Source organism: Enhydra lutris, unplaced genomic scaffold (assembly GCF_002288905.1).
Source record: "Enhydra lutris kenyoni isolate GAN:26980312 unplaced genomic scaffold, ASM228890v2 scaffoldscaffold2, whole genome shotgun sequence".
Lineage (NCBI taxonomy): Eukaryota > Metazoa > Chordata > Mammalia > Carnivora > Mustelidae > Enhydra > Enhydra lutris.
Genome location: NW_019154086.1, coordinates 85,869,090 through 85,893,486, shown reverse-complemented (window position 1 = coordinate 85,893,486; position 24,397 = coordinate 85,869,090).

Below are 24,397 nucleotides of genomic sequence, written 5' to 3'. Positions count from 1 at the left end.
TTGGGGCACCTTGCTGGCTCAGTTGGTAGAGCATGCAACTCCTGATCTCAGGGTTGTGAGTTCAACATTGGGTGTGGAGCCTATTTTAAAAAAAAGAAGATTAAAAAATACATGGACTTTCTTGTTAACCTCTAAACAGAGCAGGCATTGATCTGTCTTGAATGTTTCTGCAGTTATTATGGACTAAACTTGGGTCATGAATTTCTGAGTCTTTATCATAGAAGACAGTATTTAGTTTGGGAAATGCTCTTCTTTTTCATTTGAGTATAGTTGACATGTAACATTTCATTAGTTTCAGGTGTGCAGCTTAGTGATTTGACAAGTTTATGCATTATGTTATGTTCACCACAAGCATAGCTACCATCTCTCCTGTTCCAGCACTATTATAGTCTCATTATACAATACTGTAGTATGTATGCTACAGTATGTATTCTACTCTACCATTATACTCTGCCTTTTATTCCTGTGATTTACTCATTCCATAACTGGATGTCTGTATCTCCCTCTCCTCTTTTCCATTTTGCCCAATCACACACTCCCCTTCCTTTATGGAAACCATCAATTTCTTCACTGCATGTATAGGTCTGATTCTGCTTTTTGTTCATTTTTTAAAAAGATTGCACTTATGAGTGAAATCGTATCATATTTGTTCTGTTAAGATGTGATGTGAATGGTAAGTGCCATTTATGAGTCTACCTTCTAGCCATTTTAATTGTCAATTCTGTGTAGTCAAGAAGCATAGTTAGAGGCCTTCACTGAAACCATGGTATAGTTACTGATAACTATACATATATATATGATTAGGAGGGGTTTGACCTTTCTCCTAGATCTCTGGCTTGGGGAGCTGGGCGTAGATATTTCTTTCACAGGTCCTTCCAAATTATCCTTGTGTAGATTTTCATGGGCTTGCATTTGGGAACCATTGATGAAGGAAATCACTAGAACTGCTATCTTCAGACAGATTCTTCCCTTCTTCCACACACGCAATGGTAGCTTTCTTAGTCCAATGTTCCGCTCTTGAAATCGTAAATTTTGAATATTGATTGATAAATTTGCTTCCATGAAAGAGCAAAGTTTGACACTGGTGAGTTGTGTTTTATGCAGACTCTGAATCACTGTCCACTCCCCCTATGGTCTCCTGTTTTCTAAGTTTTAAGATAAGATTAAAGCCATTCCCCTATATTCTAGTCATGAACCAAATGATTAAAGCGAACTATCCATTTACTAGAAACACACACTCCAAACTCAGCATCTAAGAAGTGACAATTTGAAAAGGCACCAATTTAATCTTCATAGCATTTGTAACTACATTTGCACTCATATTATTGGTGTTCACAATATTTAAGTTTTGTGTTTATAGTGATAACAGAAAATAGTGTGTATACAATGAGGAACAATCAAGGCACCCTTTGTGAACACACAACTCAGTGGTATTAGCAGAAATGCCTGGTTATAGCCACAAGAAACCTGCCAGGCAGAATGGACGAGCAGTTGTTCAGGCAGAAAAATAAGGTTAATCGAGGAAGTAAGATGAGCATTGGTGTGTTAAAATATCAAATATTGATGACAAGTTTTGCTGTGGTTTCTACCAAGAAGGAAATACAATACTGCAATAATTTTCTCTTTACCTCTCTATTCGCTACTTGTTAATATTTTGTAAAAGCTACTAGCAGCCACTGTGTCATCCAAGATCTATGGGTCAGACTCAACATTGACGTTTCCCTCTACCTCAATGCACTTTGTCCTACATAGCCTACCTCTTCCAACTCCTTAGCATCTCTCTAACCCTTTCTTTACAGCTTAACTATTGGTACTTGATTTTTAGAATCTCTTATTACTGGAAGTTTTGCCTCCCTTCTAAACACCTTGCACACAGTGCAAGATGTGCCATATGACACATCTTGTGATGGTGCCGTATGACACAGTGTAAGCATGTGATGCTTTTATACGAACTCTCTTGATGTCTTCCTATAAGCCCTAAGCAAGAAGTCCAAGAAGCTTAGCAAGTTATATAGATCCTTGCTATACCATTGTGATACAGTTTAATTTCCTCCCTTCATGCTTTTCCTTTCAAACCATTTTCTCCAACCTTATTGAGCTAATGAAATTCCCTATATATTCTCATGTCTTCTCTCATCTCCAAGCTCCCTTGGCCTGAAGATATGTCCTTTCCCTACCATCATACCCATATCATCCTCTTATTTACTTTTAGTTATTTCTAATTTTTTTCATTCTTCTGGGCACAGTGCATATAACCACTTTCGAAAAGTTTTCTCTGACATTCTCAGTCTGTATAAGGCACACGCAGATGAACTTCTAGACATTTACCATTCTGGATTTTACTTGTTTGTCAGTGGATTAGGCTGAAAACCAGCTCCTTGTAGGCAGGGGTTGGGATGTATTTATCCCTATTTCCATCATGCCTAACATGGGACCCATGGTCATATATGCATTGTAGGACCATAATTCCTAAGGATAGGCACACATTGTAAGGACCCATAAAGTCTTGGAATAAGTGAGAATGTGAGAAACTGGGGGAGTCAGTAAACTTGAAATGTCTGTGTAGATGAAAAGCAAGAGTAGAAGAGGTGATGGGGAGAAAGATCCAAAAAACCAAGGAAGTATAGTCAGAAAATAAGAAATTGATCCTAGGTGCTTAGAGGTGAAGAAGTTTGGAGAGAAGTACTTGAAGATGTAGCTCAGGGAATGAAATGGGTAATAGAGCCCAGTAACCACATTCTACCCAGTACTAGCAATACAATTAGGGAACTGCACTGGGGCAGGGTTGGCATCGGATAAACAGAATTTGGGATTAAATGGAAGACTAAGTAAGAGGCTGATAGCCAGTGGATGCCAGACTCCAAAGGTATAGAGAAACAACTGGATGCCTCAATCTTCAAAGAAGATATTTTTGCACCGGGAAGAAGGAATAAGTTTGGAATGTGATAAAAGATAAATTGTACAGTGATCTGAGACACACTGCAAGCAGAAGTGTTGATGGCAACCTACACTTTGCTTACTGGCGATAGATTTTTAATATCCTCAAAACTGCCTTTGAAGACAATTTCACCCAATAGCTGTGAGGGTCTACTCAGCTGCAGACAGAGGTTGCTGATATCTCTGATTGGATGTTTTTGGTATTCTCTGAGGCATAGGAAATTGATCTTACATGGCCAAGTGATGAGGCTGGAGTGTGTTAGCCGAGCAATAATGATCTTATAATTGTAATAATTTACATACAGCAGATTTTACACATGTTACCCTTTAGAAAGCACTTCAAATACATCATTACTTTATATTGTCTTCCTTTACTGTGTTTGTCTTCCTTGATATTGAACTATCATACTTGCTGACTTCAGAAGATGTCTTTTCCCAACACTAGTCAATCATCTCCTCCCCTTTGTCAAAACTTTTTGTCTTATGACTTAGGATCTCCAACAGAATATTTCTGACAAGCCTCATCAGTTTCCAGTCACTGATTCACCATTGTGATCTCACCCTTCCCCTTCTCAATTTAACAGAGCTTTCAAATATGCTTTCCAGTCAAATAGAGTTGTATCTATGGTTTTACATTTCTTCCTGGTGCGTTTATAACCATTTATTCATGCTGGCATTGATTTCTGTCAGACTGTGGGCTGCTCAGGGTGAAGAAAATGGTACAAGGTGGCTAATACTTGTCCAAAGCCAGGTACTGTTGTAAGTGTCCTACAAGCTTAAACTTGTGTAATAGCAGCTCCTAAGAGAGGCACAAACTGATACTTATGTAAAACTAAGGAACAGAGAGGCAAGGAACTTTCCCAGCGTCAAACAGCTACTAAAGGGATGAGCTGAGATTTTAATCCAGAGCCTATGCTCCCAACCATCATTTTACTGGTCTCTAAATTAGACTCTACTCTCCTGTGACTTCAAATAGCCACTATGTCACTGATTATCTGTCATTACAACTTACTATCTATAAGACTCAATTTTCTTCTCTGTAAAATTATAAAGATCAGTACATATCTGATAAATTTATTATAAGGATTGCATGAAAGAATGCATGTGAAGGTCTCAAAGGAATTAGAAGATGGTAAACTCTTATTTTCTCAGTAGTATACCATGTTGATGTATATGGTTGATGTTAAGTGAGTTTTGACTCAATAAATGAATAAATGTTAGTGCTTAGTAGTGGTCAATGTATTATTAATATAACATTAATAAATGTATTTTTGCTATTGTTATTAATTATTTTATTATTAATAAATGTTATATAAACAAAAATAAAAAATAAATAAATTAATAAATGTTATTTCGCTATTGACTGGTACTCATTTTTGGCATTTTTGGTCTTTGTCCAAAGACTTTTTAAAATCTTCTCAATAGTGTATACATTTCTTAAGTTGATGGAAGGATTTTTATAGGCATTGGATGTTATGCTTTCCTTAGTAAATGCTGAATTTCATCATGCGGGAGAAAGAGATCTTTTGTTTTGTTGGTATATGGTTTAATATGTCCTTGTACTCCCTGTGTGGTGGTTCTGATTTAATTGGTGTTTAGAATAAAGCTCTCTACTTATTATATGTTTTCATAATTGAGAATATGTGTTTTAATATATTCTATACATATCCTGTGCTATTCTTTATTTCCCTAAGTCTTTTACTGTTTCATAATCATGGCATTTGAAATCTCATAAGATGTTATTTGGGGGCCTGCTGGAAATGTCATTTATGTAGTAATGGCTCAAGTTCGTAGCATGTTTAAAGCATAATAGGAGACAGAATTCATAGAAGAGTAATAAACATCTCTCTTTGGGGTGTTTGTGATGGGTATGACTTTGCTTCTAGAAGGTAGTTAGCAAGGCAGTAATGTGATTGTGTGTACAAGAATAAAAATAATAAATAAAAATGAACCAAAAAAACTCCTTTCAAGTCAACACAGAATTATTATTGCATTTTGTCAGAATCTAAAGTCTGTGAATGCTAGGCTCTATGTTTAGCTTAGCAGTGGTATAAACTGATAGGATTTTCAGAACATACCTAGGTGAATAATCTGAATTCAGAAGAACATTGTTTAGACACCTACCTTTAGAAAGTGCTGTAGTTGAACAATATCGAGCAAAGAATCCTCGTTGTGTGTAGAGCTATCCTCTTCCTCCTGTGAAAATAGGTCTGGATATACACCTAGAAAATTAAGTGGATGTAAATCACACATGACCTGCAAAGGGAGATAGTTTAAAAGAAAGTGCTAAATTTAATCCAAAGGAATGCCAAACCAAAAAACAATAAGCTTTCCATATGTTCTTTTCCTCATGAGTGCTACTCTCAAGATGGCTTAAATGTGTTAGAATTCTATAAATAATTACAAAACTCTTCTTTAGTGATATCCAAGCAAGGTAAATGTTCTTGCTCTGTGAGCCCCAGCACAAAAACACATGGTTTCCTCTGGAGATCCAGAGGCAATATTTACCAAGTAATCAGTTGATTTCCCCCATTCTGTTCACATGTCTACATCCCAATTTAAAAGCTGGAACTACTCAGATGAAGTCCACTGGTGTGAAGTCTCTCAAAAACTCAGAACCTGGGTGTTTTAATGTGCCTCCAGTTTGCATGAGAATCAGAACCTTTGCCTAATTAGGAAAAGAAAAAAAAAACATATTCCCATTTCCAGCTTAATCTAATCAGAAAATTGGAGAGATTCAGCCTTCAATAAATATATTATGTAATTCTGGCAATAATAGAATACAAGTAAAAAATTTCAGCTAACTTCATAGAGATGCAAGTAGAAATTATTTTTAAGTCTGAAATTTATAAAAGAACAGATCTCTAGTATTAAAGATAGGGACCTCAAAGGTGATCTAAAATGTGTAGTTGTGAGTTTAGGTTGGGGGGTGGGATAGCATTAGATTCTTATTGCTATAAAAGTTCAAGTGTCAGATAAATACACTGGACCAAAAAGTCTTCTAGGAATGACATTGAAAGCAATGTTGATGAATTTGAGAGAGCCATGGAGAGGGGTTGAGATACTAGAACCCAGAAGATAGGTAACTACCCAGGTTTAAAAAAGAAGCAAATGGTAAATTCCAAATGTCAGCGAGCTTCTTATCGATCCTGAGCACAATTTCAGGAAGGTCCATTAAATGAGTGTTTTGAGAACACTTAGGATAAAAGGCTGGCAGCAGAAATTCATAAGAATGAGTCACTAAGTGATTCGGTTAAGACCTGACTGATAGAAAAAATTAGGTTTTAGACTTAGACAATGTGGATATTTTCCAGTGTACAGCTACTGTGGGGCTACCATTGACCTTTGCCTCTGCCCACAGCTTTTCACAGGGAGAATTCCCAAGGAAAGGATGGTTGCCCTGTGATCTGGAAATTTTTGTTGGCTGGCAAATACATAAGTAAACAATAAAATAAAACCAAACCTTAAACTATCCTTTAGGCTAGTTTATGCTCAGTTAATTATTAGATCATATGGATGTGCTTTTAACAGAAAGCATGGAAAGTCCATACTGCAGACATTATTAAAGAGACGACTTTCTTTCTCTTCTCTTTAATGTCCTTCAAAAGACCTGTTACGGTCTCAGTAACTAGACTGCCAACTACTTAAAAACAGGGACTATATTTTTTTTTTGTCTCAAAGAACTTATCAAATGTTTTTCACATTATGGGGGCTGTAGCTTTTTAATTATTCAATTGTTAGTTAATAAGAGAGTGCATAATGTTATACATCATAGAAGACATGCTTGTTACTTACTTGAGACATTTTCAATTTCTCTGGTTAATAGAACTCCCATTTCATACAGGAATTGGACAGGAAGTATGTTTCAATAGGTGCTCCTTGCCCTAGAATGAATAGTGATAAATCTAAGCCAATGGTTTTCAGCTCTATGTGACCTAATACCTCTACATCATAACACATTTTTGAATGGCCCCTTCACTACACTAAAGTGTTAGTAAAAAACATAATGTACATATCTGAGTCCTTCAGAAATGAATATAGTGCCTCAAGTTATGTAAAGGAGAAATAATTTGAAATACATTTATAATAAAGAATGCACATAGTTGTGCCAAAGTATTTGCATATTAAAATACCGTGGAAGATAATACAATTTTTATGTGTGCACTTGTATCTTGAATCATTGTAAATGCAGAGCTACAATGTGGTAATGCATGTGAGTTTTACTGGACAATTCCGATACTGAAGCTGCCACTCCCATTGCTGACAGGATTGATCTGACTGACAAATGCCAGAGATCTCTTCTGTTTGTCCCCATCCCCAGCTGTACTACACAGTTTACCCTGCATTTATCCAAGTAGAATAACCTATATTGAATATCTCAGTAGGTTCCTTTGCTCTTTGGGTTCTGTTTATGTTAAAGAGATTAGAAGGAAGGAGTAGGGAGGGGTCAAGGATTATTCCCCAAGTTCCCTCCTTACTAGGTCTCTTTGGCTGCTCTGTGTCTCTTGTAAGAAGTTCACGTTTCCCTTCCCCTCTTAAGATGGACAAACTGAGGGTTGTGGAAAGGGAGGTGGGTGGGGAGATGCAGTAAATGGGTGATGCGCATTAAGGAGGACACATGATGTGATGAGCGCTGGGTGTTATACCAACTAATGAGTCATTGAACACTACACCTAAAACTAATGATGCTAATTTAATTTAAATTAAAAAAAAAGATGATTTATTCCCAATGATTTTCTCTGCTGCTACTAACCCAGAGTTGTAACCATCCCTCAGAACAACATACTGCTTAAAATATAACCTATGAGAACTTATACTAGTTACTAAGCCTTAAGAAAAACATGTACTGGCAATAGACCTCTGGGGGAGAGGATGATAGACGTCCTAGAAGCAGAGCAGCTGGGGATGCCTGGCTAACTCCAGAACCCTGCCTGCTTCATTTTTCCGTTGTCTCCCCTTCCTCAGAGAGCATCAGCAGTCAGTCAGACAATCCTTTCATTTGAACTTGCTCACTATGGGTCATGTATTATGTGACCAGACATATTTTGCCTTTCTTCTTACATATCTACAAGACTCATGGTCAATGTGTAATCTACTCCAGCTTCTTTGTTGGTTGTTACTCAGTTTCTAATAAATATAAGACTGAGGAGTTGTTGGGGCAACAGGCTTTTCTACTGTCACGTCCCCCAGCCCCCCATTCTCTTGCAGCTGACTTGTTTGTGCCTTGTTCTTCTCCCGCGTGCCCTCAGGAGGTGGCACAGAGTTACAGTGCTCCTACATTGGACTCCACTCCCAACCCCCTTACCTTTGTAAGTAGTCTCTTGTGAATAAACCTTTATTAAATTATCTTAATATGAGATTCTTTTCATTTTTTCTTTTCTTTTTTTTTCTTTTCTTTCTTTCTGTCTTTGGGACTCATGGGAGTACAGATATCTCTTGGAGATAATGACTTCATTCAGGATCATATAATCTGAATGGAAACATTTTTCCTTAACCCACAATATCGTTTCTTTTCTTTTATGTGCAAATTTATCCCATGATAATTGTTTTAAAGACCAATTTGAATGTTAGAAAAGCATTTTGTACATCACACTATAATATCCAATTTTAGATTATATTAACTATGTAAATATTGTTTAAGTCTATGATGTTTTCCAGTATTGACAGTGAAATAAAACATATTTATCTGTAATAATAGACTCCTGTTGATTTTTAATTTTGAACAAAACTGTGTATCTTAAACTTCCTTTGAATTTTCAATTTTAGATACTAAGATTATGGAATCTCAAGAGGAAAATGAATCAGTGTCTGATTCTATTCTGGGAATCACGATTCGATCACCCGTCCAACAATGTGTGTTAACTTTCCCTCACATCGCATGCATACATAATGCCAGGCTGACTAGTGTTGGAAAGGTGCAGCTTCAGTAACATCTTCATGAAATGGTCAGTCTCATTACACCTAAGTATTTTGGGTTTGTTTGTTTTTTGAAGATTTTATTTATTTATTTGAAAGAGAGAATTCGAGAGAGAGAGAGAGAGAGATCATGAAGTGGGGAGAGTCAGAAGGAGAAGCAGACTCCCTGCTGACTGGGGAGCCTGATGAGGGACTCAATCCTGGAACTCCAGGATCATGACCTGAGCTGAAGGCAGTCGCTTAACCAAATGAACCACCCAGGCGCCCCTAAGTATTATATTTTTAAACTTTTCTTTCTTTTCTGCTATCAATAAATGTCTTCCAAGAGATGAAGAAACAGGAAAACTTAGAAAAGAACCTTAATCTAATTAAGTAACTATCTCCCCTATCTCTTAAGAATTTTTGTTTTCAAATAACTCGCACTGTCTTTCCTCTTCAAGCTTTATTTTTCTTTACCCTTTCCAACACCAGACTTTCCTGTTTGTTTTCTCTACTTTTTTAAAATAGACACCTACAGTTAAGAAAAAAAAATAATTATGACATTTCCAATGCAGCTACAAATTTTGCATTGCTACAGAAAAGAATTATCTGCTTATAAAGAAAAAAAAACAATAAAAATATGAACCAAGAAAGCACAGAAGGTAGTAACCATATTTAGTTGTTTATCATGGAATCATCTTTATAATCCATCTGTTTCAACTCCACAGAGCAAATTATGAATAATTAGGAAGTTTCTCCTCATTTTATAGATTTGGGCTTGGAAGGCTTGGAAGGCAAGTACAACACAAATACTATTTACTTTCTCTTGTATTTGGATTTCAATTTTGGTAAATGGCTACCAGGTGGGTGATGGAGGCTTGTGGGACATACAGATGGTTTTCCTACAGCTTTGATAATGTCAATAGTATATTTTTCCATTCTCTTTTTATCAAAAAAAAGCACACTTCATTTAAAAAGAGAGCATTATATCAACAAATCATACAATTTAAAAAACACAAAGAAAGCTAGGTATTTAAAAAAAAATTCCTGTATAAAATTGATTACTGCTGTTGTCTTCAAATATTTTTAGCTCCTTTAAATGTAAGCCTAACTCTATCCCTGGTTTGTGGCCCTGAAGATATAAATTTGAAACTTAAAAAAAAAAAATGCTACTGGGCATTGCCTACATATCAGCTTTTTTAGATGACACACTCTTTTTTTTTTTTTTTTTTTTTTTTTTTTAGGTACCATGACAGCAGCAAGTCAGGTAGTCAGAACTTTGGTCTCTGGTATGGTCTTGATCGGTTCTAGCAGAAGTTGGCTGTGATGAATTCTCCACTAAAGTGTATGATTGGGCACTTGGGCTTAAGGCTAACTTGCTGGGAGGTTGCCTTGAGACAAAACTCAACAAGGAGAGAGAAGGTCAGTTGCTAAGTTTTCAACTTTGGGTTATTATGAGTTGAGTTTCCCACACCATCAAGCATCCTGACATGAAGAAACAAAGGGTGGTGAGGTGAGCTTCTAACTTGTTCAGCTTGGTAGTTAGGTTAGGGAATTTGAGGATAAACAATGTCCCATTCTTTATTCTTCTACCTAACTCAGGGCCAGTTTGGGACATGGGCTCAATGAAAAACAGCGCTGAGATCCAGCAGACATATGCATTTTTACCATAGGAGACAGTCATTCTAGTCCTAGTGATGCTTCTTTCCCCTTATCATCTAGAGTGTGACTTCTTACAGCTTGTCCCTCTGTGAGTGAATATTGGGCATTGCTTACACTGGAGGATGGAAAGAAGTTCTAGCAGAGGTACAAAATAAATTGAAAACCACAAAATTGCCTGTGTGTGGACCAAGGGAGAGGGCTAAGGAAGGCAAAGGAAGAGGAGCCAAGAGGCCAAATAACCTCCCCGCTTTCTCTACCTTGTGAGAGTGAAATTGTTAGCGATACATATCAATAATTAATTAGAGGCTTTATAAAAAGTAAGACTTCTAATAGATACCTTAATAGCTGTAGTCCCTCTTCAGTACTACACATGACCTGTGGACAGATTTTAGTCATCATTAATTATTCAACAAACAGCTAAGTTCAAGGAATAGTCCTAAACCATGCAGGACTTAGATCAAACAAACAGAAACGAAGGGCACTCTCTCTGCCTCACAGGACGCTAAAAACACTAGCTGCTAAGTGAGAAAAATGACAATAGATTCCATGACCTATACCTGCTCTCAGTTCTAATCAGGACTCTGCTACTGACCAGTTCCCTTGTCCTTGTTCTGGTGACCTGCCTATCATGTGGCATGCTCCCTACTCCAGGGAGGGCCAACGCACCTGTGGATGAATCTCCCTCACCATAACTACCTACCTAGATATTTGATTGTTTCTTTTTTAATGTCTGCTTACCTTATAGCTGCAAAAGAATGTGGTTTGATTTTTTTGTTTGTTTGTTTTTTAAATACTTTAATTATTTAATTTGAGATAAGAGAGAGAGAACACAAGTGAAATGTGGGTCAGAGGGAGAAGCAGACTCCCTGCTGAGCAGGGAGCCCAAGGTGGGACTCGGTCTGGAGAGTCTGGGATCATGACCTGGGCCGAAGGCTGATGCGTACTAACTGAACCACCCAGGCGCCCTAGAATGTGGTTTGAAACATGAGACTCTGAGGATCAGTAATGGATGCAATTGTCTGGACTCAAAGATCTTTCAGGGAAGGGATTTAGTAGCCAATTTAAAAAATTTTCTTTGTTCTTCGCACATCTGGGGTGAAGGTATTGTTTAATTTCTACATCAATTTATTTTAACATGATTTACACACATCAGTTCTGGTGTGAGTTTCTTCTCCTCCACTGATAACGAGTAATCAATTCCTTACTTAAACTCACTATAAATATAAATTCCATATGGTATGTAAAGCTATCTTTTTGAATTACTGCTGTAGAATATATCCAACTGTGTGGGTTTTAGGACAGTCAATATAATTTTCAGGCATTTAAAAGTTTTCAGGAAAGTGTTCTTTTTGTTTTAGTTTACAGCACTTTAAATCTTGTAAGTTACCACCTACTAGTTAAATCACTAACTTACAGCATCCTGACATTTGTTTTTCTATTTATTAAATCATCTAGGTGTTTTCTCAAAGCTCTTCTATGGTTTTTTGAAAATAAAAGAGAAATAATGATTTAAGAATTGTTTTTAACACCAGAATCATATAGAGTAAGAGGCTGTGTATTCTTTTCACCTGTCCAGAATGTATGTATTTCTTTTTCTGTGTAACAGTTTGTCATTAAAAATAGTTTCTCAACACTGCTTTTTATTTAACAGTGTTTTATAAAGTGAGTTTAGGCAGTAAACAGGTGTATGCCATCATCTATGGGCACCATCCACGGGCATCATCTTTGGACGCCATCCACGGGCATCATTTATGGGGTGCTATAGCACCCATAACTGGCTGTGCAATTATCTGTTTTTATTTTTATTTCTTAGTTTCTCTATTTCTATCTTTATTTCTTAGTTTCTCAACACTGATTTTTATTTAACAGGGTTTTATAAAGTGAGTTTAGACAGTAAACGGGTATATGCCATCATCTATAGTTTATTAGAAAGTGCCAATCATTAACCTTGAATGTATATCCCTAACCATGTAACATTTCTCCAGCTGCCAGGAGTTATTCCAAATTTTGAGAATGAAACAAAGGCTAATTGGGAATGTTTTCATCGTAATGATAAAACAATTTGGCATTTCAACTGTAAGGTATAAAATCTAGAATAGTCCAAGAGAATTGGGTAACTTCTGCTCTCTGAAGAATGTGTATCATTTTCAAGATACTTAGGAGTACACTGTCTTAAGTACCGAACTACTTAGTAACAGTCTCCAGGAGGGCCTGCCTATCTTACTGGAAGTTTCTATAGAAGGCAAAATCTTTCAACCTCTGGATAGTGTATTCTAAGTCAGCTTTAAGTAATAATTGGTAAATCTCTGGTTTAAATACCCATAAGATTCCACTTGCATCTTTACCACTTGCCTCTTTGAGTAAAATTTGGTGGCAGCAATGATGGCCTTCTTCAGACAAATGGCTAATTAGGCTTTTAAGTACCAAAGGTTCTCTTGGTACCACGTTACCAGGGTAATCTTACCATAGTGCCAATAACTGGCTGTCCAATTGTCTGTTTTTATTTCTTTTTTTTTTTTAAGATTTTGTTTATTTATTTGACAGACAGAGATCACAAGTAGGCAGAGAGGCAGGCAGAGAGAGAGGAGGAAGCAGGCTTCCTGTGGAGCAGAGAGCCCGATGCAGGGCTCCATCCCAGGAGCCTGGATCACGACCTAAGCCAAAGGCAGAGGCTTTAACCCACTGAGCCACCCAGGTGCCCCTTATTTCTTTTTTTTATAAAGACAATTTTAAATGTAGGGTTTTATGATTTTGTTGTACACATACGGCTTATTTATAAAATCATGCCTTTGAATGTGTTTTCCTTTGATAACTTAGATATTCAAGGTATTCATGTTTTTTGTCACAAAAATAACCAAATATAGCACTATATCAAGAAATGCCTAAAAAAAAAAAAGAAATGCTTGATATATTTATTGTTATGAACCTTGAATTCTTTAAATCCATGTTTAATTCACCCCTGGGTAATTGTACATAATTATAATGGCTCTTCCTGCTAGTCAGAAGCATTTGTGGGGTTAACATAGGATAAAGTGTGTTGAAAATGGAAACATGCTTGAGTAGAAATAGTATTCTACAGGTATTTCCCTTTTTAGAACTGATTTTCCAAAAGATTAACAAAAGATTAAAATTCCCAAGTCTCTCTATATCATTCAACTTTGGATCATAGGAACATCTCATTATAATGAACCAGGTCCTATTTGATAATTAGTGAGAATAATTTTAACATGAATAACTGCTTAGGACATAGCTAATAATTTGTAGTGGGGTTTTGAAGTGCAAATTACATATTTCTCTTTGAGTAGAGGAAAATATGGACACTATCAATTTACACTCCATATACACAACTAACTTCAGTTTGTTCCTAAGAAAGGTTTCATTCTGCAGGTCCAATTCACAAAATAATGTGCTAATAAGCTACATTTTTATTTTCACTTTTAAGTACTTTCTTTTTAATCTTTCTTTTTTAGAACAACAGTACTACAGTTTGCATGGAAATTAAAACCTATTTCACAGTCAAGTTCTTTAAGGAGATCACTTACCTTCAGTCATCTGTTCAAGATATACATGCTTTTACAGTTGGGACAGGAATTCATAAATATTTGTTAAGTTATGCGACCCTCCCTTAAGATGTTTCAAAATCACATTTCCCTTGTTATACGGTTAGTTTTCATGTAGTCACAAATGAGATGCTATGCTTTTGCATTAATAATTATGTATATCTATAAAGTTTAGAATATAAATAGCTTCACTTGGAAAGAACATACTGAATGAATTAGCAAAACAATTTTATTGGATCCCAGATTTCCAGAGACGAAATAAAATACGCTTATGAAAATTTCCCAGCACTTAAGTCCATTTAAGGTCTATTTCATATGCCGTAAAGTTCTTCAGATGTTACTGCCAGTAAAAGGAAAGCACCTGATAATAAAACCATTCTCTCACATTCTTCTTGTGCGTACACAGAATCCTGTCTCCATCCTGGTAGGAACACTGTCTCTGCCTCCTTAGTCTGTGTGAGTGTGAGGAGAAAATGTTAATTTTGCTTCCTATAAAATAAGCTTTCAATAATTGAAGGTCCAACAACAAACTTTATTTTTATACTAATGTCTTAACAATTGCCAACTGGCTTCTATTTAGATGTTGTGACATTCTGACTTAGAATATATATTTTGGTCTTTGTTCATGGTTCCTGGCCTAGAGCTCCTCAAACCCTTGGAAATTCCTGAACAATAGGAGAAATCAAACCATCATTTGTCATATTTGGTGTCTTGTCCTCTGTTCCTGAAATTGCTTCAGCACTATAATGGTCAAATGAGTGTCTTATTCATAACTAGTGCCTTTCAACCACACCTGAGTTTGCCAATGAAGTGACTTTTAGAAATCCCCTAAGGGTGGGGGCAGGGGAGATGCTGGCAGCTAGGGGAAACCACCATGAATAGTCCCTTTCCCTCATTTTCAGGGAAGTAGAATCAGTCACCAATGGTCAGTGATTTAATCAATCATGCCTATATAACGAAGCCTCTATCAACCCCAAAATGGATGGGATTCATAGAGCTTCTGGGTTGCTAAACATGTGATGATTTGGAGAGAATAGTGCATTCAGAGCATAGAAACTCCACACATTTTCCCATACCTTGCCCTCTGCATCTATTTCTTCTTTTGGCTATTGATTGTATCCTTTATTATCCTTTATAATAAACCTATAATTTAGGGAATAAACAGTATCCTGAATTCCTTGAGATATTCTAGCAAATTAATTGAACCTTAGTAGGGGTCATGGGAACCATTGATTCATAGCCTGGTCAGAAGCACAGGTGACTTGAGATTGGCCTCTGAAGTGAGGGACAGTCTTGTGGGATGGTAGGTAGGCATCCAGGTAGATAGTTTGAGAAGTGAGTGAAACTGTAGGACACTCAGCGGGTGTAGAGAATTGCTTGATTTTGGGGGGAAGGCCTCACACATGGGGATTGATTGCAGAATCATTAGATGTTGAATCATAAAAGAAGAAAGTCAACATTTATAAAAATTGACTATGTCCCAGAAATTATATTGATACCATATCTTCTAATTATCACACTCATGTTTCCAGCTAATGTAATTGTTTCCATGCTTTGAAAGGGTTCATAACTTGTTGACAATTCACAGCTTATGAGAAGAAACCACAGTGGATCTCAGGCTTGTCAGACTCTAAAAGTCACATCCTTTTGTATTTTCATACTAAACAGAGGAGAGAGAAATCTGAGTCTTCTGTCCCCAGGGAACAAAATTTTTCAATCAGAGAAATGAATTATCTTTATACTTTGCAGGTAAGTAGGTAGCAAAATCTCAATTCAAGACTACATTTAAAAGTAGTGATGTGAGTAGCTAGGACATATGTCTAGTGACATAAAATAAAGCTGCTATGAAACCTAACAATTTCCCTCATGATTCCCAAATCATATGCACAGCTACATTTAATAAGAGTTATATGTATCAGTACCAGGTTCTGAAAGCTGAATTAGCAAAGGAAAACTAAGATTTTTCAACAACAAATATAAGAAAATTATATTAAACAGAGTATTGTACTCACCAGGCAGTTCTGATTCACAATTCAGCTCGCTCAATGTTTATAAAATATGACAACAAACAATTATAAAATTCTTCTAACTTTGTATATAATATTGTTGCCTATAGTTCCTCCTGGGAATAAAAAGGGCAGATTTTCCTGCTAAAGCTTCTTGCTATTGTTTTCCAATTTCTGTTTCTGGAGAGATCCAAAATGGGCATGACTTAAAGTAGTAATTTTTCAGTTTGTTTGTTTGTTTATGTATATATGTATGTATGTATTTATACGTGTTTTTATTTAAATTCCAGTTAGTAAATATACAGTGCACTACTAGTTCCAGGTGTACAATATAATGACTCAACATTTCCATACAACACCTGGTGCTCATCACAAGGGCCCTCCTTAATCCCTATCACCTATTTAACCCATCCCCCCCACCTCATCTGGTAACCATCAGTTTCTTATCTATAGTTAAGAGTCTGTTTCTTGGTTTGCCCCTCATTCTCTCTTTTTCCCCCTTTGCTCCTTCGTTTTGTTTTTTGAATTTCACAGATGAATGAAATCATATGGTATTAGTCTTTCGCTGACTGACTGACTTTGCTTAGCATAATAGTCCCTAGCTCCATCCACATCATTGTAAATTTCATTCTTTTTTATAGCTGAGTAATATTCCTCTGTGTGTGTGTGTGTGTGTGTGTGTGTGTGTGTGTGTGTGTGTAATTACCTCTTTATCCATTCATCAGTTGATGGACCGTTGGGTTGTTTCCATAATTTGACTATTGTAGATAATACTGCTCTAAATATCAGGGTACATGTATCCCTTTGAACTAGTATTTTTGTATTCTTTGGGTAAATACTTAGTAGTGCAATTGCTAGATAGTAGGGTAGTTCTGTTTTTAGCTTTTTGAGGAATCTCAAAAAGATGCAACCAGCAGTTGCACCAGTTTGCTGCACCAGTTTGCATTCCCACCAACAGGGCAAGAGGATTCCTTTTTCTCCAATCCTCACCCATACCTGTTGTTTCTTGTGTTGTTGATTTTAGCCATTCTGACAGGTGTGAGGTGATATCTCATTGTAGTTTTGAATTGCATATTCTTGATGATGAGTGATGTTGAACATCTTTTCCTGTGTCTGTTGGCCATCTGTATGTCTTCGTTGGAAAAAAAAAAAACCTATTCATGTGTTCTGCCCGTTTTTGAGTTGGAATATTAGTTTTTTTGGGTGTTGAGTTTTGTAAGTTCTTTTTATATTGTGGATACTTACCCTTTATCAGGTATGTCATTTGCAAATATCTTCTCCCATTCCACAGGTTGCCTTTTTGTTTTGTTGATTATTTCCTTTGCTGTGCAGAAGCTTTTATTTTGATGTAATCTCAGTAATTTATTTTTGCTTTTGTTTCCCTTGCCTCTGAAGACATGTCTAGAAAAAACTTGCTATGGCCAATGTGCACCTGGAACATTTTCCAGAGTGGATCCCATATTAGGTCACAAAACAAGCCTCAACAAATGCAAATAAATAAATAAATAAATAAATAATTGAAGTCCTACCATGTACCTTTTCTGACCACAACGCTATGAAACCAGAAATCAACCACAAGAAAAAATCTGGAAAGACCACAGATACATGCAGGTTAAGCAACATGCTACTAAACAATGAATGGATCTACCAGGAAATCAAAGAAAATAAAAAAAAAAACATGGGAACAAATGAAAAAGAAAACACAATGCTCCAAGATCTTTGGGATGCAGCAAAAGCTGTCTTGAGAGGCAGTTTTACACATTTTATAAAGAAATGATGAATTTGTGAGGAAATTACAGAATAAGGATAACAGATGTTTGGGAGCTTTAATTGGTAAGAAATTCTATGTGGAATTTGGGCTGAGGTAGTAGGTTACTAAAAAAGTAAGGTTTATCTCTCTAGCCTTTGTGACTTTGAAGTTACTATCTTTGGTGCAAAGGGTGTCTTTTTTCTTAGTCCATGTAGCAGGGTATTTTTCATAGGCGAGATTTGTTTTCCTCCTTTCCTCTGAGTGTCCTCATATGGGTTGTTTCTCAAAGAGCTTCAATTCGAAATAATCAACATGTCATGTGTTACAATGGAGGCCCCTATAACACTAACCAAATCTCCACTCTCCAGACATCAACTGGGTGTCGTACAATTCAATTCAATTTTGAAATGATTTCCCTGTAGTTAGTGTCCTATCCCACAAGTTAAGGACAGTCCCACAAGACTGCCCTCCATTTCAGATACCAGTTGCAAGTTCAGGCCTCCCATTCTGTTCTTCTGACCCACTCGGTATAATCAGAGTTCCTACCACTCCCTATGCAGGTTTGGTAATACCCAATCTGGGTGTATCCACCCTACCAGCTCCTTGATGTGTTCACCAACCAAGAAGCTCTCCCGAGCTGAAAAAAAAATTATTTTTTTTCAGAGTCTTTATAGTTTATATTGCATAGGCATAATTGATTGAGTTAATTGCCAGTAGCTGATGATTTAATCTCTAGCCCCTGTGCCATCGCCGCTGGAGGGGGGGGCGGAATGAAGATTCCAACCTTCTAATTCATGCCTTGTTCTTTCTGGTGACCAGCAACCACTCTGAGGCTCTCTAAGGGCCCCCAGCCACATCAGTCACCTCATTAACATAAACTCAGAAAGGGAGCTATTATGAATAACAAAAGATGCTTATCATTCATGAACTTACTAGGTTTCAGAAGCTCTGCGCCAGGGTTTGGGGTAAAGACCAAATATATATTTCTTCTATCACAGTATCACATTAACCTACCTGTTAACTCTTTTTTACAGGACACATCCTAGACCTGTGGTTCTAATTACTGAAGGCTCTAATTACTGAAGTTGTCTCAAAGAGCTTGAGAATATGAAATTCTAATAATTTCGTAGGTAATGCTGATGCTGCTGGTCTGGAGACCACCTCTTCTGAAGGGCCAAGATCTTGCCATTATTTAGCAGCAACTCTTCTGTGCTTGTAACTTCATGTGTCCCATTCTCCCATCTCCTTTCATCATTTCCTTCAATACTCTGACTTTAAAATTTTCCAGTCTCTCTGGGGTCCCTGTATTATTATCTTACCACATAATGTTGAATCTCACTCTTTTTTTTTTTTTAAAGATTTTATTTTTATTTATTTGTCAGAGAGAGCACGCAGGCAGGCAGAGTGGCAGGGAGAGGCAGAGGGAGAAGCAAGCTCCCCACTGTGCAGGGAGTCCGATGTGGGACTCGATCCCAGGACTCTGGGATCATGACCTGAGCCAAAGGCAGCTGCTTAACCGACTGAGCCACCCAGGTGTCCCAAACCTCACTCTTTTGGGGTCCTCTCTCAACATGTTTTCCTGCCTAAATTCCATGGTCCATTAATCGCTTACATACATCCTTAACTTCCTCATTCCCTTTCAATTTGTTGAATCAGCTTGGAAAATAACCCTGGCAAGATCCAAATTTCCATTTATTCTTAAGCAACTGGATATATGGAACAAATCACCAGACACACAGTGTTCTCCACTGTAAATTTGTAACTGAGAATCTCCTCACTGCCAATTAATCAATCATACTGCATATACCCCAACCCATTCTTCATCTCATTTGCCTTGATAGCAGTTTTGCATCTTCTCCCGTCTCTTAAGCCCCCAAATACTTCCCCAGAAATCAGTCTCTTTGGTTGCTGCTTCCCTGAGGTCATTGAATCAACCAGAAGACAATTTTCTAACTCCTAAAACCATTTATACCTCCTTTACTACATCTACATTCATAGTCTAACCCCTCTCTATGAACTGTCACCTATCTACATTCATTCTCTGATGATGCTTACTTCATAAATGAAGAAACTGAGAATGGAGTTCAACTTAGTTTCTTATTATAACATAGCTTAGATTCAAACCCAGGGTCTGTTTCCCAAGCTGGGGATAAAAAATGTGTGCATTTGGAATGGGGGAGCCCAGTAGAAAATCAAAGCTGGAGAGATCCTGGATGAAACTACTGATTGAGGAAATAGACACTTACTATTATGAGCACCTTGAAATATAGACCTTCAGCATTCTCATCTGGACCAAAATCAGACAGTCTGGAGAGATGACTAGTGTTTGAGATTTTGAGGGTCATTGGACAAATATTCTCACCCAGCAATTAGATATGAAAAGCTTAACTGGCACATTATTTTGAAAGCATTTAATTTATAATATATCATTGGTCAAATGCAACTTTGGAAATGGAAATTCTTATATCCCAGAAGGGAAAGGTCTCAGAAAGGGAAGCTTGAGGACATAGAAAATGAACTTCAAAATTTTTATTATTTGATAAAATGTCAATTCTGTGAACGAAAAACTAATGAGCATGTGACATGACTTTGTCATTCACATCTGTTGTGTTCAGCAATATTTTATAATGTATAAATTCTTTAACAGTAGTTTGTTAATAAAGACCTCTATTTCTGAGGAATTTATTCATCAAAATCTCTAAAAAAATTCTGAAAATGTTAATATTTTCAATTTAAATATCATATGACTCTACACAAAATAACTTTATACCAATGTACATGCCCTGTGAAAACAACTCCACTATAGTTATTGGTTGGTGATTTTGGTTGCATTTCATTTTATAAACACAAATCTAGTTAAAACTCGGATTCCAAATTGAATTTCAGAATAAATATCTCAAAAAGATCAATTATATATGCAGTCCAATCTTTAAAAAAAAAAATCTTCCCTGGTTGTTTCTTAAGATACTCCACAAACTCTGACTTTGGATAGACTCTGGAAAAGTATCTAGATTTATGTGTAGCCATTGCAACATGGGAGCTCTGAATGTCTATTCTGTTTTTGGTAGCTCTTAGTCTAATTGCTATAAAATATTTAATAGATTAGTTGACAAATGGAAAATTTGAACTTCATGCACTAAAATTTTACTTTGTCTCTTCTATATGCCCCTATTTTTCAAGAGCTGATAATACATTTGCTTTACTACATCATAATATATTTCAGGCTTTTTATCTTCAGCTACAGAAATCCCCCATCTTTTTAATTATGTTAACAGCCCTTAGTCACCCAGCATAGCCTATCCACCTCCACTAATTCGCAGCTCTGTTATATTTCTCCAGGGGATGTATTTCCATAGTTAAGCCTTCTTATAAGGTTTATTTTTTTTCCTTCCAGGTTTTTTTTTTTTTCCTTTGACTGCCATCCAAACTTTTTTGGCTTTATCAGGGATTTTTACTTTGTTACTTCCTTTTTTTTTCCCCCAAAGCTTTTCGTAATTTACTGGGGTTATATCTTCCTAGGCTTTTAGTTCTCTTACAGATTTGTTTTTAAGACTTCAAACTTTTTCATTTTATTTTTAGCTCATGATACTTGCAAAAGTCTGTACCCTTTTGATTTTCACTTGCTTCATTGACACATTCTTGTGTTTTGTTTTCATTTTAAAATACCAGAAAGTAAAATGTCTCAGCAGCTTGGTGAGTGGAATATTTATAATTCCAAAAAAAAAAATTACTTTTTTGGAGATATTTGCTTGTAGGTTAAAATCTTGGGTATAAATTCCTGGAGAAAAAATCTTAACTTTCCAGGGAGTTGACTAACCTTCTTTTATCATTAAATGCAATCATTCTATGATATCATCCTATATCTGGTACGATATTTATATTCCTCCACTGGGAGGAAATAATTAACAAAGATTTGTTATTAATGACATCTGAATGTTAATGTATTCAATTAGATATTGCTAAAATGCTATTAAGCAAGTGGACACAGAAAAGTATAAAAACAAAGATGTATATAATTTACCTTTATTCATAACAGACCTCTTTTTTTAATCTTCTGAAAACGGAGAACAACCTGGTGTTGTATAAGCATACTGACTAGGGGGAGAAGAGTGGGGAAAGGAGAAAAGCCCTGATTTCTAGCATTTTCCCATTTCTATGGTGTGAGTACTATCACCATGACCAATTTCAAGCTACCAGCAGTTTAACAACTAGTCCACAGAATTGCTGAAAGCTTATAAGCTGGTATAGGCTAAACCCAGTTCTACCACAAGATTTAAAATATTTATTAATTTTCAGTAGGTCACAGATATCTTTGCACATATGTTAATCTTCGTGACCCTCCTTAAACAAACACAAAGCTTGTATATAGATTTTTGACAAAACTTTGCCTTTCTACCCATGGATCCCTGTGTAAGAATCCCCTTTCTACATGCACTTGTGATTTAAGGGGTTCAGAATTTATGATTCACAAATGATAATTTACCTTTTATTAAAAAATTTTTTTTTGAAGATTTCATTTATTTATTTGACAGAGAGAGAGATCACAAGCAGGCAGAGAGGCAGGCAGAGAGAGGGGGAAGCAGGCTCCCCACTGAGCAGAAAGCCCGATGTGGGGTTCGATCTCAGGACCCTGAGATCATGACCTGAGCCGAAGGCAGAGGCTTAATCCACTGAGCCACCCAGGTGCCCCATTTTTAATTTTTAAAAAAATTTTTTAAAGTTTTTATTTAAATTCCAGTTGGTTAACCTAGAGTATAATATTAGTTTCAGGGCTACAATATAGTGATTCAGCACTTCCATACAACACCCAGTGCTCATCACAAGTGTCCTCCTTAATCCCCATTACCTAGTTCACCGATTCCCCCCGCCCCCCATTAACCATCAGTCTGTTCTCTATGATTAAGATTCCGCTTTTTGGTTTGCCTCCTCTCTCTTTTTCCCTCCCTATATTCATTGGTTTTGTTTCTTAAACTCCACCTATGAGTGACAAATATGAAAGACATATTTGTCTTTCTCTGTTTCCCCTTAGCATAATACGCTCTAGCTCTATCCACATTGTTGCAAATGGCAATATTTCATTATTTTTTATGGCTGAGTGATATTCCATTGTGTGTGTGTGTGTGTGTATGTGTGTGTGTAATATATCATATTTTTTTTATCCATTCATCAGTTGATGGACACTGATTCCATAATTTGGCTATTATAGATAATGCTCCTATGAACTTTGGGGTGCATGTATCCCTTTGAATTACTATTTCTTTATTCTCTGGGTGACAATTTATCTTTTAATCTCAACACTTTGGCTTTCATAATTTGAGAGTCAGGTGTTTAATTGCAGCATTAAAAACTGCATTTCTGGGGCACCTGGGTGGCTCAGTGGCTTGAGCCTCTGCCTTCGGCTCAGGTCATGATCTTAGGGTCCTGTGGTCGAGCCCCGCATCGGGCTCTCTGCTTGGTGGGAGCCTGCTTCCCCCTCTCTCTCTGCCTGCCTCTCTGTGATCTCTCTCTCTCTCTGTCAAATAAATAAATAAAATCTTTAAAAAAAAAAAAAAACCTGCGTTTCCTCAGTGAAACTTAAGAACTGCTGGAAAAGTTGCCTCGGTCTCCAAATTCAGGATTCTTCCTGAATCATACCATCTAGAAAGATACTTTTGTTTCAGAGATTATATATGATTTGTATACTTCCAGTTACTAGTTATCTACTTTGGGATTCTTTGTTTCTATATTTCTATCAGAAAATGTGAATAAAGAACAACTTTTACTTGTTGGTATATTAAAATAATAAATGTTTCTTTTCATATTTTGGTGATTTTTGTCAAAATACAAAATCACAAATTAAATTTAGTGAATATCCGAATTTCTGATCTATTGTTACAAAAAATCTAGATGTTGCTTTGTTAAAAAAAAAGTGAAAAGAATTTATTCTTTGATTCTCAATTGCCACTTCAATGATTTGTGGCTTTTTTTATAGTTTATCTAATTAAAAGGCAGAACTCTCAGTTTCAAGTTTTGTATGCATCAACTGTCTTATTGGAAAGTAAATTCTCTAACCCATATAATCTGGAGTCAAGAAACTTGTAAAACAAAACAAAAAAAAATCACTTTAATTTCATTGCTGACAACTTTCCTAATTTAAATCTCAACTTCCTGTGATGAATTTATTTACTTTGTGCTGACAAGACAGTATCTTGGGGCTTTGTTTTCCAAGTCAGTTCTAAATCTGCAGTGTATCAAAATCTCCTCATTATGCTTTGGATGTTATGGTAGATAAATGGTATCTTCACAAAGATACATTCATTCTGGTATTGAAAATGCCTACTTAACATTCCGTATGAATAGTTTTATTGAAAAAATATGTAGACAAGCCATTAATTATACACAAAGACTTGGAACAAATTCTTATAAGAAGCATAGTATGCCTTCCATTAAATGTACACATTTTATACAAAATTACGGAAAGTCTTCCTGAGGTTAAACAATAAATCTTAGAAATTTAACCACTCTGCTCCCCAAAAGGTAATTTTTTTTTTCTCCATGACACCCATAGGGTATACACTCAGATCTTAGCCTAGTTTAAATAACCAGAC